Source organism: Meriones unguiculatus, chromosome X, assembly GCF_030254825.1.
Source record: "Meriones unguiculatus strain TT.TT164.6M chromosome X, Bangor_MerUng_6.1, whole genome shotgun sequence".
Taxonomy (NCBI): domain Eukaryota; kingdom Metazoa; phylum Chordata; class Mammalia; order Rodentia; family Muridae; genus Meriones; species Meriones unguiculatus.
In genome coordinates, this window is record NC_083369.1 from 126,065,981 (window position 1) to 126,086,100 (window position 20,120).

At 39.9% G+C, this 20,120-nt stretch overlaps 1 long non-coding RNA gene across 3 annotated transcripts in view; it reads left to right on the forward strand.

The window, feature by feature from the left end:
* Window positions 1-242: 242 nt before the first annotated feature.
* Window positions 243-20,120, forward strand: part of LOC110541143 (uncharacterized) — a 110,796-nt gene continuing 90,918 nt past the window's right edge. For all 3 annotated transcript variants that reach the window (XR_009588357.1, XR_009588358.1, XR_009588360.1), the window contains exons 1-2: window positions 243-393; window positions 2,513-2,612. This is a non-coding gene — a long non-coding RNA (uncharacterized LOC110541143). The remainder of the gene's footprint in view (window positions 394-2,512; window positions 2,613-20,120) is intronic.

Below are 20,120 nucleotides of genomic sequence, written 5' to 3' on the forward strand. Positions count from 1 at the left end.
GCAGGGTGGTGGTCTAGGCAGATCCCAGGGCAGGCCCTAGTTCTGCAGGACGCCTGGGACCCAGAAACTGCCACACAAGGATCATTCCCTGGGCTGGGCCCCAGCAGCAACGGGTACGCTGCCGGGGAAGGGGGGGCGGAGGGGGAGAGGCGGAGCATAGCTCTGGTGGCGGGAAAGGGGCGGGGATAAGACTTAGGTTGGTGGGTTGGGTTAGTCGCGCTATCCAGTAACAAAACCTGCGGGCTAGGTGAGCGGCTTGTCCTCCAGGCTCTAGGGAAGCTTTGCCGGCTTCTCTGAGGGAGCGAGGCCACCTGTTGGGGTCCCGTGGTCTGTCCGTTGTCGCCTATTCAGGCTGCTGAAGACAGCGCATCCGAGGGTGCATCCTGCGTTCAGGTGGGTTCCCCGAGCAACAGTAGCGTCTTGCCCACTTCTGGGGTCGCCGCTGCCTGGGAAGCAGGGCTACTGTGGTCATCAGGTAAAGGGCCGGCTAGGTCCCAATGCAAGAAGAGGGTGCTGGCCCCGGTAGGGTGGGCGCTTGGAAGCGCGCTCCGGCTAGGTACCGGAGAGCTGCAGGACTATCTCTGGTAAGATTTGCTCCTTTTAGTCTCCTGGGGGCCGTCCTCACCTCCTCTCATTTGGAGGAGCTTAGCACCCATGCTGCTTCTAGGAACTGCGACCCACTTACCCACTAGCCATCTAGGTGGTGGTTGCCTGAAATCCCAGCCTTCCTGATCCCCACCCAACAGCCACCAGGATGCCCCCTGCTCTCAGCCCGCTGGGAATAGAGGAACTGGGTGAGGAGAAAGTGTTGGCATGATCAGCCAGTGAATGTGCTGGGAAGGCTGGAGTTGCTAGAGTATTGTGTGCCTCTTGCTGTCCGAGCTGGGGTGGCGGTGGGGTGGGGGAAAGGTGACTGGGGCGATGGGTGTGCAGAACTTTCGTCTGAGGGCTGGCTGAGCGCACAATCCTTGGGAGCTCTTGCACGTTTGCTTGAGGGCTTCTTGGAGGCACGTGGGAGCAGTATTGGTCCTTGGTGGGTACTCACAGACCTTCTTTGAGATAACGCAGCGCACGACAGGGCTTGGGAAAGAAAGGGAGGTTTTTGCTCTCTAGCTCTCTTTCTCCCCCCCCCCCCCCACCGTGTATACCTCCTAGAAAGGAGGAGGCGAGGCGAGTGTCTCAAGGAGACTTGGTATTCCAGTATCTGCGCAGTTCCGTAAAACATAACAAGCTTTTGGGCTTTAAAGTAAATTATTGATTAGTAAGGTGCGTCTCTGGTGGGCAAAGAAGCAAGGGCTTGACCAGGTAGCGAGCCAGGCTGATTTGATGGGGTCTTCTGCTGTCTCAAAAGGGGTCGGCTAGGAAGTGCTTCTTGTGACTTCGGCTTAACACATTGGAGCCAAGGAGGAGCAGGTGGGGCACTTGTCCTGCTAAAACGGGGGCGGTGGAAGGAGGTGCAGCTCTGTGAAGCTGCAACCCAGCAACTGGAAAAGATGCTTCCTCATATTTTCAATTAACTCCAGAATTCCAAGGTTTTCTTTACATTCCCCTCCCACACAAACCATTCTTTTATATTATGGCAGCTTGGACTCTGGTAATTACGTATGTATATTTTATTTCTCTGTTGCTTCTTCTTCTCCTCCTCCTCCTCCTCCTCCTCCTCCTCCTCCTTCTCCTCCTTGGAAAAAGATCTACCTGTATTTTAATCATTAAGATGTGGAGAATATCTTTTAGGATTTGTGTTCTGAGCAGAGCACTATGATGAAAATAACCCACAAAAAATCTGTTTAGATTGAACTAAGCTCTGTTCAGATTGGAATTAAAATCTTTAAATAGACACAACCTTGTGATAAAGTAACCTTAGCATGAGTCCCTTATTTCATTTTATCTAGTTAATTTATGGAATTCTTTATCCCCAGATTATCATACTGGGGAAGTTGTCTCCTAATTTTAAATGATAGGTCTCGAAATGGCTGTTAGTTATGCTAGTGTTCTCTCTCTCTCCCTCCCTCTCTCACTCTCTCTTTCTGTCTCTCTGTCTCTCCTCCCCCGCCCCCTCTCCCTTGTTCTTTCCCTTTCACCCCCTACTCCCTCTTCTCTTCCTTTCCTTCTGAGCTACCTTGGAACCCAGTAGGTAGCCCAGGATGGTCTCAAATGCATAGTCATTTTCCTTCTCAACCTTCTGGAGTGCTAGGATTAGCACAACTCCCATTTCTCTCTCTCTCTCTCTCTCTCTCTCTCTCTCTCTCTCTCTCTCTCTCTCTCTCTCTGTCTCTCAATGAACTGATGAGAAAGCCATTTGGTTGATGATTTGAGATTTAGGTATGTTTCGGTTTCTAGGCAACTACTTTATTAAACCATTGTGGAAGGAGATGCCTTAGATGTGTTGCTTCGGGAGAAAGAATACTTTGGTCTTTTGGAACAAATATTTTGTCACGTCCCATTTCTTCTGTTAGATGCCTAGGAAAGATGCATTGCTGATACATGATTTATTTCTCTTTTATGTCTACAGGTGGCAGTGTTGAAGCCAAAAGCTTCCAGAAGTGGTTTCTGAAAAATAGAGTAGTTAAATGTACATGAGTAAGGAAACACAGGAATCCAAAAAACCACAGGTATGTAGGAAAATTAATCTGGCTGTATACTTATTCCAGTCCAGTAGTGCTAACCAGTTTGCTTTTCTGGTACGTATTTTGGCATTTCTATAAATTTATGAACTAAAACACATTTGAGGCCATCTCAGAGAAGAAAGCAAAATTGATCATTTCTTTCATATAGTGTGTTTGAATAAAAATATGCAGCATGCCAGATTACTTCAGTTTACTGTTCTAAAAGAGAAGTGTTTTTCCACTATGTCCACATGGTATATTTTAAGAAGTGGTCTGATCCTTTCTTTTAAAAACATTTTTCTGTAACTCTAAATCTGCCAGCTGCTCCAAAAAAATTGTTTTAAGTTGTATTTCTGATTTGTCTTGTTGAGCTAATATAAGAATTGCTGCTCTTAATTCCATATCACATTGATTAGAATATGGCTGCTCCTAGAGGTTTCCTTGTACTTCTGACCCACCTGTCTCTGCCTCTGCCTCTGCTTCCCTTCCTGCTGACATTATAGGTGAGTGCAACCACTACTGGTTTACGTTGGGGCTTTGTGCATGCTAGGCTAGCTCTCTACCACTTATCCTGGCCCAGGTAGTTTCTATTACACTAGCCTTTCTCTGTTTAATACCTTCTCATTGTTTTGCAGTTATTACCTTGCTGCTTTTCTAGCCCAACAATTTGCCCATTTGACTAAAATACAGACATGTTAAATGCAATGTAGAGGCAAACAGGTTGTAAAATTGTGACAGCAAAAGGATTTGACTCATTATTATTATGATGTAATAATATGATTTTGCATACTAAGCTCTTTAATATTGCCATTTTTACTAATGGCAGGAGCCAGGGGAGGTGAGGGAAGACATTACTATTTTTTTTTCTTTTCTAAAAGAAAAGCTGGTGTTACTTTTGTTAACTGAATATTTAGAGTTAGGCAGTAAAATAACCCTTTATAAAAAGAATGAATATTTCTCTTCTTAGAGTGGATAAATAGTGGGAGTAAAGGATAGGTAATTGATAGTACATTTAACAAATACTGCAGTATGATTACACTGTAACCTGCCTGTCAGAATTTAAAATATTCTAGAGAGACAAGTGTGTCTCAATCTGATTATGAGACAATCAAAACAATGAACCCCAAGGAAATGAGAACTCCAGAAATTTCATTGTGGAAGAAGGAAAAGCCATCAGCAAGAGGGGGAGCTTATTTCTGGAAAAGAGGTTTCACAAAATTTTAACAACTTATCAGAACAACTTACAGTCCAGATTATGATGTGTCATTAGTAGGTGAAACCATACCTCGACCAGGACTGCTTAGATACGTAAATCCTTGGACCTATATTTAAACCTTGATCTCACATCAGAATCCTGAATGGCTTGGAGGATACTTGATCTCTTTGTCTCTCTTCCCATTGTGGCCACATTGAATACATTTTCCCTTTTCAGGTTTCAACTTTTAATTTGGCTCTTTTAAATTGGCTTTTTGAGAGTAGGTGGCAAGACCTGACTTAGCACAGGTGTGACCATTCTCAAGTTTGATAACACCTTAACACACCTCTCTCTCTCTCTCTCTCTCTCTCTCTCTCTCTCTCTCTCTCTCTCTCTCTCACACACACACACACACACACACACACTTTGGGGGAGGGGATGGGGATCTTCTGGGAATGGAATCCAGGGCCTTGAGTACATACTAAGAAAGTGTTCTAAGACTGACCATAGCCAGTCTTATATTGTGATTTTTGACATTCTGCCCTTGTAGTTGTGGAGGCTGGGCATGAGCTAACAAGAATCTAAAACAAAATTCCATGATGTTTTTGAAAATTAAAAAGATCATGGCTGTCATGGTGGTGTATGCTTTTAATCTTAGCTCTTAGGAAGCAGTAGCAGGTGGAATCTGTGGATGTATTGAACCCTGTCTCAAACAAAACAACTAGTAGAGTCTGGCAGTGGTGGCACACACCCTTAATCCCGGCACTCTCAGGAGACAGAAACAGGTGTATCTTTGTGAGTTCAAGGTCAGCTTGGTCTATAGAGCAAGTTCCAGGGCAGCCAGGGCTGCGGAGAGAAACCCTGTCTCAAAAAACAAAATCAAAATCAAACCCCAAAAGATAATCAATGTCAAGTTGAACATTTGACCACTAGAAAGAAAATAGTAAGTGTTGATTTCAAGTATAGACTAAATTAAATAAAAACAGGTTATTACAAAAAGAAATCAATAGATAAGGAGTGGTTTTAGGAAAGGAACACTGACAAACAGAGAACAGAAGAACAGCAAGCTTTCTCCGAGGGAGGCTTCAGATTCATCAGGTGTATTAGGAAATTGGGAAGTCTGGGTAAAATAGGATCCAAACTTCTAAGTCAGAAAAAAAATGTGCAAGGTTGCAATTTGTTAACTTTTGAATGAGAGATTCACAACCAAAAGACCTGAGGCACTTCATATATAATTTACCTTTGAGGTATAACAAACATGCAATATAAATATGAAGTGCATTAATCCAAAGTATACTGCTCACCTAACATTTTCTGTGAATATGCAGCCTGTGACAGATCAAGGCCAGCACATTTCCAGCACTTGAGAAGTGTTCTTACCTGGTTTAATATTCATCTGAACTCCATCATGAAGGTAAACTAAATTTCCATTAAAACCACAGCAACAAAACATAGTCTCTGGCTTTGATCTGGTTTTAAGATCCATATAAATAATATCACACAATAGGAATTCTCTGGTGTATATTTTCTGTCAGAGGTTATAGGATCAGTAGTTCACTTGAATAGACTGAGTGATAATTTACTTGTTTCCTGTTACATCTTTGGATAGTATCCAATATTTGGCTAAAATAAATAAAGCATCTTTGAAGATTCTTGCTTGTGTCCTTTGGTGTACATTTTCACTCAGTTCTCCAAACATACTCATAGGAAATACTGTGGTACTCATACATAGCGTTAAGCTTTAGTAGACATTGCCAGCAGTTTTCCAAAAATGGTTGTATCAATTTAAATTGTACGAGTGGTGTATAAGAATTCTGGTTCATCTCTACATTTTAAATGATACTTTTTTTGAGGCATGCTCTCACTATATTCTTTGTTGATGAGGCTGTTCTATATAATACCTGTGCTAAAGTGATCCTCAGTTCTCCAAGCAAGAGACTATAGTCACACATCATTTTTTTATTTGAAATTTACCTATTTTTGATGAGAGCACAGAAGTATTTTTGTAGGTTTAAAAATACATACTTTAGCTCGACAATGGATATTTTTGTCAGAAAAATTAGACATTTTACATGAGGCAGTAATTGAGTTAAACAGAGAGTCCTTTCCTTGATGGTAAGCTAACAAAAATTTTTAAAATGAATACGCTCAGTAATATTCCAATAAGATAGAGAGAGGGTTCAATTGTTAAGAGCACTTGTTGCTCTTCCAGTGGACCATGGTTAAATTCCCAGCTTAGAGCCATATTAACTTCAATTCTAGGGAATCTGACTACTTTTCTGACTTCTGCTGACACTACACACACATAGTACACAGAAATAGATGCAAGAAAAATATTTATGTATATATATAACAAGAAAAATAAAAATTTTCTCTTTTAAAAAAATACATACTTTAAAATTGTGATGAAAAATATACATACATGCAATTTATTTATTTTTTATTTTTATTAATATTATTAATTTTGTTAATTTATTCATTTATTACAGTTTATTCACTTTGTATCTCCCCTGTAGCTCCCTCCATCCTCTCCTCCCAATCCCACCCTCCCTCCCGCTTCTCCACCCATGTTCTTCCCCAAGTCCACTGATGGGGGAGGTCCTCCTACCCTTCCCTCTGACCCTAGTCTATCAGGTCTCATCAAAACTGGCTTCTTCTTCTTCCTCTGTGGCCTGGTAAGGCTGGTCCCCCCTCAGGGGGAGGTGATCAAAGAGACTTATAATCAAACTTTGGGGAGAGTTCAGGGAAACTTATGAAAGAAGGGGGAGATAGTAAGACCTCGAGAGGATAGGAACTCGAAAGGAGAGCAACAGAACCAAAAAAAATCTGGGGAAAGGGGTCTTTTCTGAGACTGATACTCCAACTAAGGACCATTCATGGAGATAAACTAGAAACCCTCCACATATGTAACCTGTGGCAGTTCAGTGTCTATGCAATTTATTTTTGAACTATTTTTCCAGTATATAGTTAGTGACATTAATTCCATTCACATTGTTATATAACTATTTCTAATATTCATCACAAGAATTATTAAAAAATAAAGTTACGATAAACTATAATGCCTTATTCCTCCATGTTATCATGGCAATCAACATTCTAGTTTCTGTGAATGAGTTTTACACTGTAGGTGCTTCATGCGTAAAATCTTACTGTGCTCTAGATTGTTTTCTCCTCCTCCCCCTCTTCCTTGTCCTTCTCTTTCTTCTCCTTCTCTTCTTTCTTTTCCTTCTCTTTCCTTCTCCTCCTTTTTGTAATAGCTTATTTAAGTTAGAATACTGCCTCCCAGGTCTGCCCACGTTGTAACTCTTGCTAACATATTGTGTGTGTATGTAATATGGCATCCATTACTTGTCTGTAGACTTTTTTTAAATTTCTTTATTTTTTATTTAATTTTATTAATTACAGTTTATTCACTTTGTATCCCAACTACAGCCCCCTCCCCACTCACTTCCCAATCCCACCCTCCATTCCTCTTCTTCTCCTATGCCCCTCCCCAGTCCAAAGATAGGGGATGTCTTCCTCCCCTTCCATCTGACCATAGTCTATCAGGTCTCATCAGGACTGGCTTCTTTGTCTTCCTCCTCAGACTGATAAGGCTGCTCCCCCCTCAGGTTGAGATGATCCAAGAGCAAGCCCACGAGTTCATGTAAGAGATGGTCCCTGGTCTTATTATTGGGGAACCCTCTTGGATACTGAGCTGCCTTGGGCTACTTCTGTGCAGGGGTATAAGTTATCTCCATGCATGGTCCTTGTTTGGGGTATCAGTCTCAGAAAAGACCCCTGTGCCCAGATTTTTTGGTTCTGTTGCTCCCGTTGTGGAGCTCCTGTTCCCTCCAGGTCTTTCTATCTTCCCCTTCTTTCATAAGATTTCCTGCACTCTGCCCAAAGTTTGGTTATGCATCTCAGCACATGTTTTGTTACCCTGCTGGGTGGAGTTTTTCACAGGCCTTCTGTGATAGGCCCCTGTCCTGTTACCTGTTTTCTCCCTCTTCCGATGTTCTTCTCATTTGCCTTTCTGAATGAAGATTGAGCATCTTACCCAGAGTCCTTCTTCTTCCTTAGCTTTCTTAGGTGTACAGATTTTAGTATGATTACCCTATATTGTAAGTCTAATATTCACTTATAAGTTAGTATACACCATGTGTGTTTTTCTGGCATCACCTTTTGTCTGTTGTGAATAATGCTGCTGTACACATAACAATACAAATAGCTCCATAAGATTATTTCAGTCCTTCCAGTATATATAAACACAAAGTAGGGTGTCTGGAAGAATTACTACTAAACAGTAGTGTGCAGGTTTGGATTTCCCCACAGCTTACCAAAGCTTCTTAATTTCTATTGCCCCCTCCAGTAGTACCTATTTTAATTATTGTGAGGTGACCCTTGTGGGTTTAAAAAACATTCTGATTGAGTAGTGATGCTGAATGCTGTAGATAACAATGACATTTTTATATCCTTTGTGTGTGCCTATTCAAGTCTTTTGTTCCTTTTCTTTGTTTGTTTGTTTTATTTCTTAAGGCAGTAGCTCAGGCTGGCCATGTATTTGGTATGTAGTTCGGGTTGACCTCCAACTGGTGATTCCTTTGCCCCAGGATCCCAAGTGCTGGAATTAAAGGTAGGAAGCACCATGCCCACATTTTTACTCACTTTTGACCCTCCCCTTATTTTATGGTAAGAAAGATGATATTCTGAGCGTGAGCCCTTTGTCAGATGTATATGTATCAGTATTTTTGGGTTTGTTGGTACTCACCTGGATTCCTATCATTCAAGGACTGGAGGTTGAAAGACTGTTAGTTCAAAGACAGCATAGGCCACTAGTTTTCTCCCTTGCTTCAGGGAGAAAAAAGCCCTTTCTTTCAACCTGTGATTTGCCTTTTGATTCTGAACATGTCTTTTGATATTTTAATAAAGCATACTTAATTTTCCTTTTTTATATTATGGCTATTGCTTTTTGTTCTATCTAGGAAGTCTCTGCTAACATCAGAGTTTTTATTTTTAAATTTTATCTTTGGTAACATATACTGCTATTATAGTCTTGGGTTGGCTTCTAACATGAGCTGATCCTTCTACCCAAGCCTCTTGAATACTAGGTTTACAAGCATGCTCCACTATGATGGCCTTGTATTTCTTTTTTAATTTTTTATTTAATACAATATATTCATTTTGTATCCCAGCTGTAACACCCTCCCTCATATCCTCCCACTCTCACCCTACCTCCCCCTTCTCCTCCTTTGCCGCTTGCCAAGTCCACTGATAGGGGCAGTCCTCCACCCCTTCTCTTTGACCCTAGCTTATCAGTTCTCATCAGGACTGGCTGCATTGTCTTCCTGTGTGGTCTGGTAAAGCAAACCCCCTTCAAGGGGGAGGTGATCAAAGAGCCAGCTGCTGAGTTCATGTCAGAGACTGCCCCTGTTCTCATTATTAGGGAACTTACTTGGAGACTCAGCTGCCATGGCTTTGCAGGGGTTCTAGTTTATCTCCATGCATGGCACTTTGTTGGAGTATCAGTCTCAGAAAGGACTTGTGGTCCTAGATTTTTTGGTTCAGTTGTTCTCTGTGTGGAGCTCCAGTCCCCTCCAGGTTTTTCTAATCTTCTTTCATAAGATACCCTGCGCTCTGCCCAAAGTTAGGCTATGAATCTCAGCACATGCTTTAATACCCTGCTGGGTAGGGTATTTTAGAGGCCCTCTGTGGTAGGCTCCTGTCTTGGTCTTTGGTTTCACCCTCTTCCTATGTCAATGCCATTTGTCTTTCTGAATGAGGATTGAGCATCTTACCCAGGGTCCTCCTTGCTTACCTTCTTTAGGTTTACAGATTTTAGTATGATTATACTTTATTATATGTCTACTATTTACTTACAGGTAAGTATATACCATGTGTGTTTTTCACTTCTGAGATACCTCACTCAGGATAATCTTTTCTAGTTTCCACCATTTGCTTGTAAATGTCATGATTTCCTTGTTTTTAATTGCTGAGTAGTTTTCCGTTGTGTAAATGAAGCACAATTTCTGTATTTATTCCTCAACTGAGGGACATCTGGGTTGTTTCCAGATTATGGATATCACGAATAAAGCTGCTATGAACATGGTTGAGCAAATGTCCTTGTTGTTTAGTTGACCTTTTTTTTTTTTTTTTTTTTTTTTTTTTTGCCTAGAAGTGGTATGGCTGGATCTTGAGTTATCACTATTCCTAATTTTCTGAGAATGTGCCAGGTTGATTCCCAAAGTGGTTGTACAAGTTTACATTCGCACCAGCAGTGGAGGAGGGTTCGCCTTTCACCACATTCTCTATAGCATGTGGTGTCACTTCATTTTTGATATTAGCCATTTTGATGGATGTAAGGTGAAATCTCAGGGTCGTTTTGATTAGCATTTCCCTGGTGACTAAGCACTTTGAATAGTTCTTTAAGTTTTTCCCTACCTTTCGATATCCCTCTATTGAGAATTCTCTGTTTAGCTCTGTACCCCACTTTTTAATTGGACTACTTGATTCATTGCAGTTTAACTTCTGGAGTTTTTTATATATTCTCGATATTAACCCTCTGTCAGATTTATTGTTGGTTATGATCTTTTCGCAATCTGTAGGCTGTTATTTCACTCTAACAACAGTTTCCTTTGCTTTACAGAAGATTTTCAGTTTGATGAGGTCTCATTTATTGATTATTGATCTTAGAGCCTGTGTGGTGTTCTGTTCAGGAAGTTGTCTCCTGTGCCAATGAGTTCAAGGGTATTCCCCACTTTTTCTTCTGACAGGTTTAGTGTGTCTGGTTTTATGTTGAGGTCTTAGATCCACTTGCACTTTAGTTTTGTGCAGGGTGATAAGTATGGATCTATTTGCATTTTTCTACATGTAGACATCCAGTTGGAACAGTTCCATTTGTTGAAGATGCTATCTTTTTTCCATTGTATTGTTTTGGCATCTTTGTTAGAAATCAGGGGTCCATAAGTGGGTTTATTTCTGGGTCTTCTATTCGATTTTATTTATCTGCCATTCTGTTCTTATGCCAGTACCATGCAGCTTTTATTACTGTTGCTCTATAGTGCAAATAGAGATCAGGAATGGAGAGACCTCCAGAAGATATTTTATTAGAGAGGTTTGTTTTACCAATTCTGAGTTTCTTCTTATTCCATATGAAGTTGAGAATTGTTCTTTTAAGGTCTGTAATGAATTGTGTTGGTACTTTCGTGGGAATTTCATTGAATCTGTAGATTGTTTTTGGTAAGATGTCTATTTTTACCATGTTAATTCTGCCAAGCCATGAGCATGGGAGATCTTTCCATCTTCTAATATCTTCTTCAATTTCCTTCTTCAGAGATTTGAAGTTTTTTTTTCAAACAAGTCTTTGACTTGCTCAGTTAGAGTTATGCCAAGTTTCTTGAAATCCTCTATGGCTGTTGTGTAGGGTGTTGTTTCCCTAATTTCTTTCTTAGCCAATTTGAATTTTGTATACAAGACGGTTACTGATTTTTTTTTTTTTGAGTTAACTTTGTGTCCAGCTTTTTTGATGAAGAGGTTTATCAGCTGTAGGAGTTCCATTGTAGAATTTTTTGGAGTCATTCATATATACTATCTTATCATCTTCAAATAGTGCTACTTTGACTTCTTCCTTTCCAAACCATCTGGTCCTGGACTGCTTTTTTCTTTTTTCTTTTCTTTTCTTTTCTTTTTTTTTGGATGGGAGACTTTTGATGACAGCCACTGTTTCCTTAGGGAATACAGGACCATTTAATTTATTTACCTGATCATGATTCAGCTTTGGCAAGTGGAATCGATCAAGAAAATTGTCCATTTCATTTAGATTTTCAAATTTTGTGGTGTATAGGCTTTTGAGGTAAGACTTAGTGCTTCTTTGGATTTCCTCTGTATCTGTTGTTATGTCCCCGTTTTCATTTCCGATTTTGTTGGTTTGGATAGTTTCTCTCTGACTTCTAGTTCGTTTGGCTAAGGCTTGTCTATCTTGTTGATTTTCTCAAAAACTCAGCTCTTCATTTTATTGATTCTTTGAATTGTTTTATTTGTTTCTAATTGATTGATTTCAGCCCTGAGTTTGATTATTTCCAGCTGTCTATTCCTCTTGGGAGTGTCTGCTTTGGCCTTGTATTTCTTTTAACGCATCTCATTAGTGATATCCTCCTGTGGTAAGAGGACTGGATGCCAGCTGCCTGGGTCGCCTGTAAGACCGTCAAGAAGAAGTCTCTGTTAGTTTTGAGGTCTCTATACATAGAGTGCAGTTCTTTGAAGAACAGGCGATAATACTCTGAAGTGACAAGCTTGTTCCAGCACAGTGTGTCCCCAGAGTTAGACAGAGTACACAGAGGATGTAACTCTTAAGTGTCTTATTCATTCATTCATTCATTCATTCGTTCATTCATTCGTTTGTTTATTTGTTTAGTTACTGGTAGAATAAGGGTCTAGATACTGACTTGAATCCCCTCAACTGTTTTTTCTTTTTATATTAATTGCTGAAGGCATATGAAGATAATTTATTTGGTAGGTGTTTTCCTAAGCTAGCTATAAATTTAGGTAGATCTTTATCTGAAATGTTTTAGTTCAGAAGTACTTTGGATATTTTAGGTTTTAAAATGTTTGTTACTACCTAATAGGACCTGAGTTTAAGCATGACTCTTATTTATATTTGCATAGTTTATTCATACTTCTTGGTGGTGATTTTAAACATTTTTTTTTAGTGTGGTTGTGTTTTGACTATGTCATGATGTGAGGACAGGCATGAATTTTTTCAGACTTTGGAGAATTCTGGGCTGATGACCTTGTTATAAGCACATTTCAAATATATGCCCCAAGAATCAAAGCTGAAAGCCATTTCTGAAATAGGTGGTATATCAGTGTAGGTGGCATAACAGTGTCTTACAAGGTTTAAGTGCCTCCCACCCATCCCTCTTTCTTGGTCAATTGGGTGTTTTTGTAATACCAGTGCTTATGAGGCAGAAATAGGATTAGCCCAAGATTTAGAACATCCTGGTCTAATGTATAAGGCCTTATATCAAAAGTCAAAATAAAACTATTTTAAATGACCTGGACATAGACACTGTTACTCATACAGTCCCCGTTACTGTCATTGATTCATTCATGCCCTGGTTATAGTGGAAGTAATCCATGGGTGGACTGATAGCTACAGAAGAGAATGGCAACATGGATGTATCAAGGCTTCCCTCTCTTCCATCCACAAGAGCTACTTTAGAGCTCCAGAGATTTTATTTGCCCTTCCACCCAAGGATTTTGTCGTTTATTGGCTTATTTTGGCATTTTTGTCTTTTCCCTGAATGTTCTACATTCACATATTCACTCTCATGTTTTGAATTGTCCTTTCCCATATATTGACCAAAATTCCAACCCAAAAGAGGTTGAGGCAGGCAAGGCAGAAGTTTGAGGGCAGCCTAGGCTGAGTAATGAGACCCTAACTCTTTCTCTTTTTTTAAATTAAATTTTTATTTTTATAAATTAATTACAGTTTATTAATTTTATATCCCAGTTGCAGCTCCCACCCTCATTCCCTCCCCATCTCACCTTGCCTCCCTCATCTCCTCCCTGCCCCTCTCCAAGTCCACTGATAGGGAAGTTCCTTCCCCCCTTCCATCTGACCCTAGCTTATCAGGTCTGATCAGGACTGGTTGCATTGTCCTCCTCTGTGGCCTGGCAAGACTGCTCCCCCCTCAAGGAGAGGTGATCAAAGAGATAGCCACTTTTTATCTTGTTTATTTTGAGACATGGTTTCTCCTGGCTGTCCTGACACTCACTCTGTAGGCCAGGCTGGACTCCAACTCAGAGATCCTCTGCTTCTGCCTTCCAAGTACTGGGATTAAAGGAATGAGTCACCCTGCCCAGCTGAGACCTTATCTTTAAACTAACCAACCAAAATAATACAATAAAATTCAACCAAGCAACATAGCAAAAACCTAAGTATTTTCTACTATCTGTTTTCCTACTTAGGGTATGGATGTGAACCACTCATTAAAGGCCTGTAGTCTATCTCCTTGAGGATACACCACACACAAGTGCCTTTGGAGGAACCAAGGACATTCATTTTTAGTTTACTCTTTTGCTCATCCTTAATTAATCTACTTACCATGCTTTTAGGGTTCCAAAGTAGAGACTTCCCACACAACTTTTCTCACCCTCACTGCCCATGTTTGTTTGATTGTCAAGCTGCAAACTTTGCTCTTGTCTCTGAAGCATCTTTCAAAGACATCTTCTCCAGCCATTGTTTGCTGCGCCTTGAGAATGAGGTAGTGGCTTTCCAACTACCTTTCCCTGTATTGGACTCTGGCCTTTAATCTGTCTTCTTCTTGTCATCAGTTTTCTTAAACAGATATAATGATTCTACTATTTTCTTTAGGACAGTTTGCAGCACTCAGGCTTTCAAGAGGGATTCAAATTTCACAAGATGTACAATATGAGATCCTTCAGTATTTGCCTTCCATCTGTTTTCCTGCTCCATCATCTGTCATTTCCTCCCTACACTCCATCTGTCCTAAACTATTTGCCATTGCTAGAACATTCCTTGAATTATTTCCCATATCTCTGGTTTGTATCTCTGGTTTTGCCCTATTTTATTAATTTATTTTTTATTAGTTACAATTTATTCACTTTGTATCCCAGCTGAAGGTCCCTCCCTCATCCCCTCTAACTCCCACTCTCCCTCCTTCTTCTCCTGCCTTGCTCCTTCTCTAGTCAGCTGGTAAGGGTGGTCCTCCTCCCCTTCCCTCTAATGCTAGCCAATCAGGTCTCATCAGAACTGGCTACATTGCCTTCCTTCGTGGCCTAGTAAGGCTGATCCCCCCTCAGCAGGGGGTGATCAAAGAACAAGCCACTGAGTTCATGTCAGAATCAGCCCTATTCCCTTACTATAAGGCACCAACTTTGGAGACTAAGCTGCCATGGGCTACATCTGTGCAGCGGTTCTAGGTTATCTCCAGGCATGGCCTGGATTGGAGTATCAGTCTCAAAAAGTCCACTGTACGCATTTTTTTTTGTTTTTTTTTTTGTTGTTGTTGTTTTTGTTTTTTTGTTGTTGTTGTTCTGTTGCTCTTCTTGTGGAGCTTCTGTCCTGTCGAGGTCTTTTATCCCCTCCACCACCTTCTTTCATAAGATTCCCTGTACTTTGCCTAAACTTTGGCTATGAGTCTCATTATCTGCATTGGTACCCTATTGGGTAGAGTTTTCAGATGCACTCTGTGGTAAGCCCATGTCCTATTCCCTGTTTTCTCCCGCTTCTGATGTCATTGCCATTTGTCTTTCTGAATGAGGATTGATGAACTTACCCAGGATCTTCTGTCTTGCTTAACTTCTTTAGGTTCACAGATTTTAGTATGGTTATCCTATTTTATATGTCTAATATCCACTTATAAGTGGGTATATGCCCTGCGTGTCTTTCTGCTTCTGCGATACTACACTCAGGATGATCTTTTCTAGTTCTCATCATTTGCCTGCATATTCACGGTTTCCTTGTTTTTAATTGCTGAGTAGTATTCCATTGTGTAAATGTAACACAATTTCTGTATTTATTCCTCAACTGAGGGACATCTGGGCTGTTTCCAGTTTCTGGCTATCACGAATAAAGCTTCTATGAACATGTTTGAGCAATTGTCCTTGTTGTTTACCTGAGCATTTTTTGGATATATGTCTAGGAGTGGTATAGCTGGATCTTCAGGTAGTGCTATTCCTACTTTTCTGAGAATGTGCCAGATTGATTTCCAAGTGGTTGTACAATTTTACATTCCCACCAGCAATGGAGGAGGGTTCCCCTTTCTCCAAATCTTTTCTAGCATGTGTTGTCACTTTGTTTTTGATCTTAGCCATTTTGATGGGTATAAGATGAAATTTCAGGGTCATTGTAATTTACATTTCCCTGATGGCTAAAGACTTTGAATAGTTCTTTAGGTTTTTCTCTGCCATTCGATATTCCTCTATTGAGAATTCTCTGTTTAACTCTGTACCCCACTTTTTAATTGGAATACTTGATTTGTTGTTGTTTAACTTCTGGAGTTCTTTATACAGTTGGGATATTAGCCCTCTGTCGGATTTATTGTTGGCTATGATCTTTTCCCAATCTGTAGGCTGATATTTCACTCTAACAACAGTGTCCTTTGCTTTACAGATTTTCAGTTTCATGATGTCCCTTTTATTGATTGTTGATTTTAGAACCTGTGCTGTTGGTGTTCTGTTCAGGAAGTTGTGTCCTGTGCCATTGAGTTTAAGGCTCTTCCCAACGTTTTCTTCCAGAAGATTTAGTGTGTTTTGTTTTATGTTGAGGTCTATAATCCACCTGAACTTTGGTTTTGTGCAAGGTGATATTTATGGATCTATTTACAGTTTTCTACATGTAGACATCCAGTTAGAACAGCACCATTTGTTCAAGATGTTATCTTTTTTTTCACTGTATGGTTTTGGCTTCTTTGTCAAAAATCAAGTATCTATAGGTGTGTGGGTTTATTTCTGTGTCTTCTGTCCGATTTCATTGATCCACCATTCTGTTTCTATGACAGTGCCATGAAATTTTTATTACTATTGCTGCATAGTACAGCTTGAGAGTAGGGGTGGAGATACCTCCAGACAATCAGTTGTACAGGATTGTTTTAGCAATTATGGATTTTTTTTAATTTTTTACATATGAAATTGAGAATTTTCTTTCAGGTTCTGTAAAGAATTGCGTTGGTATTTTGATGGGAATTGCATTGAGATTGCTTTTTCTAAGATGGCCATTTTCCTTATGTTAATACTACCAATCCATGAGCATGGGAGATATTTCCATCTTTTCATATATTCATAAATTTCTTTCTTTAGTTTCCATGTGTATGTAGCCTTTTTATTATTTCTATTGTTGTTGAAGTCTAGTTTTAGGCCTTGGTGATCTGATAGGAAACAGGGGAATATTTTTATTTCTCCTATCTGGTGAGGCTTGGTTTGTGCTCTAGTATGTGGTCAATTTTTGAGAAGGTTCCATGAGGCTGAAAAGAAGGTATACTCTTTTGAGTTTGGGTGAAAAGTTCTATAGACATCTATTAAGTTCATTTGATTTAGTCTCTCTGTAAGTGCCATTTTTTTCTCTCTTTAGCTTCTGTCCAGATGATATGTCCCTCGATGAGAGTGGAGTCTATTTTATTAGATATTAGGATAGTTACTCCAGCTTGTTTTCTGGGTCCGTTTACTTGAAAAACTTTTTTCCATCCCTTTACTCGGAGGTAGTGTTCATCTTTGTTGAAGAGGTTTCTTGGATGCAGCAGAATGTTGGATCCTGTTTCTGTAAGCATTCTGTTAGTCTCTGTTTATTCTGTTAGTCTTTTTATTGGAAAGTTGAGTCCATTGATGTTGATAGTTAATAGTGACCAATGAATATCAGTTTCTTTTATTGTGGAGTTGGTGGTGCTACCGTGTTTCAATGCTTGTTTTCTTTTATTTATTACTTTTTTGTTGTTGTTGTGAAGTAATCTACATCCTGGATTTTATTGGTTGCAGTTGATTTCGTTGGATTTGAGTTTTCTTTCTAGTATCTCCTGTAGGACTGGGTTGCTGTGTAGATATTGTTTAAGTTTAGTTTTGTCATGGAATATTTTGTTTTCTCTATCTATGTTGATTGAAAGCTTTCATTTTGTCCCATAAGTTTGGGTAAGTTGTGACTTTATTTTCATTGAATAGTCTAGGTTCACATCTATGGTCTCTTAGAGTCTGCATGACATGCCCAGGATCTTCTGGCTTTCATAGTTTCTGTTGAGAAGTCTGGTATGATTCTGATATTTCTACCTTTACATGTTACTTGGCCTTTTTCCCTTGCTGATTTAAATATTTTTTTCTTGGTTTTGTAGGTTTAATGTTTTGACTATTATATGAAATGAGGAGTTTCTTTTCTGGTCTAGTCTATTTGGTGTTCTGTATGCCTCTTGTATGTTTTTAGACATCTCTTTTTTTAAGTTTGGAAAATTTTCTTCTATGATTTTCTTGAAGATATTTTCTAGACCTTGGAGCCTGGAATCTTCTTTTTCATCTATTCCTATTGTTAGATTTCATCTTTTCATGACTTCCTTGATTTTTTGGATGTTTGGGACTTTTTTCTGATTTTACCTTTTCTTTGAGAGATGTATCAGATTCTATAATTGTATCTTGAGCACCTGAGATCCTCTCTTCCACCTTTTGTATTCTGTTGGTGATGCTTACCTTTGTGTTTCCTGATCTTTTCCCCAAGTTCTCCAGCACCAGGATTTTCTCTGTTTGTGTTTTCTATATTGATATAAATTGCACCATTTTCTTCATCTGTTTTAATGTGGATTCCTATCTTTCCATGATAGCCTCAATTTTTTGTTCTTTTCCTCTTTATATGCCACTATTTGTGTGCCTACGTATGCCTCTATTTGTTTGGCTTTATTTTCCTGTATTCTTTGAGAGCTTTGTTTGTTTCCTCTTTATGTGACTCTAATAACTGGATAAGCATAGATTTGAGATCATTTTCCTTTGTTTCCAACGAATTAAAACATTTATTGATTTTGAGGGGTTGCTCGTGAAGCCATGATGTCCTGATTTTTTTTTTTTTTTTGGATGTGTTCTTATGCTAACCTCTAGCCATTTGCTTATCTGTAACCTTGCCTCTTTGTTCCTGGAGTCTGTACTTCAGACTGGGTCCATCTGTCTCTCCTTTCTGGAGCATTCTTCAGGAAGATGACAGAGTCCACTGGTTCAATGGATGTTGGTTTTTCAGGTGTAGCTAAGACTGGAAGGTTACAGGTGCATGTGTGCAAGCATGGGAGTGTGCATGGAAGTATGCCTTGAAGGATAGGGTGATAGATAATGTAGATGCTTGGAAGGTTGGAACATAAGCATGGGGTAGGTGGTTTTGAGGCTGTTCGAGGGCTCAATGCACATGTCCAGGTGCCCTGAATGCCTCAGTGGCCTACAAGCCTGTTTTACTATCCTTCCGGTATTCATATCTGTCTGGGCTCCTGGATTGTTTGTCTGGTCTCCCCTGGGAGGCTCACAGAACATGGGCTTCAATGTTGAGAATGCTGTCCCAAGCTTCCTTTTGTTGCCCACAGCATGGTTGTGGCCGGGAGGGATCTGTTGTCTGGTTGCTAGTGTAGAGTGATGCTGGATTTGGGGCTCGGCATGCACTCACTTAAAGGCATACTCACTAGCTCACAGGCCAAATCGTAAAGCACAGGGATTCCCTCCTATTCTTTGCTCTCAGTTTTGGACCAACATGTGCAAATGAGAGTGTAGGAGATCTGTGAGCTGAGTGATGTCCACTGTTTGTTCATGGGGCAGGAAGACCTGTACTTTGGGTAGCTTCCTCTGCTATCTCACTCACAGAGCACAGAAGATCCTGCTTGGGGCAGCTGCCTCTGCCTTAACAGTTACTGAGTATGGAGGTTCCTACTTTGGGTAGCCACCTCTGCTGTTATGTAGTTCATTTTGGCCTTGAACTCATCATCTTTCTGCCTCTGTCAAATGTTATAATCATAGGTGTGCCATAGCACACCTATTCTAATATGGTCTTTTTGGACCATTTAGTTCTCCTAAGCAGATCATGTTAGTGCTACCTCTTTGTGTGGTTAGAGGAAATGATTAGAATTGCAAGTACTATTATATATTAATATTTGTATCCCTTGTAACCATCTGGTCAGTCCTTGAAATACTGAAGACTTAATTCATGTTTATAATATGATTTGATGGAGAATAGAATCTTTATGATCTGAGTTAGATTTTACTGCTTAACAAACCATCAGACTACCAAATTTATTTAATGATTTTGAGACCAAAAAGATCCTGATTTTATAAGTAAGCAATATGTATAGTCTGCAGAGGTTGAGATTTCTTTGGGGTTGAGCATATCTTCTGATATTCACTTGTGACTTGGTGGGTTGGAGACCTCAACTACTTGCTCTACAATCTCTAACCAGGTAGCTCAGGCTTATTCACAGTTTATGAGGCTGGCAGGATTTTAAGATAGTACCGAGGCATACAAGTCTTTGTGTCCATGAATGAGTTCTAGACTTAAAAGAAGTTACTTCTGTCTGAATAAAGTCTGCTAGCCTAAGATAGTTTTGATAAAGAAGGTGAGAAAATAGATTGCATCTCCTGATAAAAAGAACTGACTAAAGAGAGAATAATGGAAGCTACTGTTTGCAGTCAATCTCAGAAATAAGACTAAGAGATTAGACAAGGCTGGGGACAGATGTGTTACTTCCCTGTTTCACTGGCATGGTGGTCAGTTGTGACATGACACATGGGCCTAATTATGCCTAAGGTGAGCTCAAGATGACCTCATGGATGGCCCTCTTTTCAAATTCTCATCTTTTGATGTGAAACTTTTA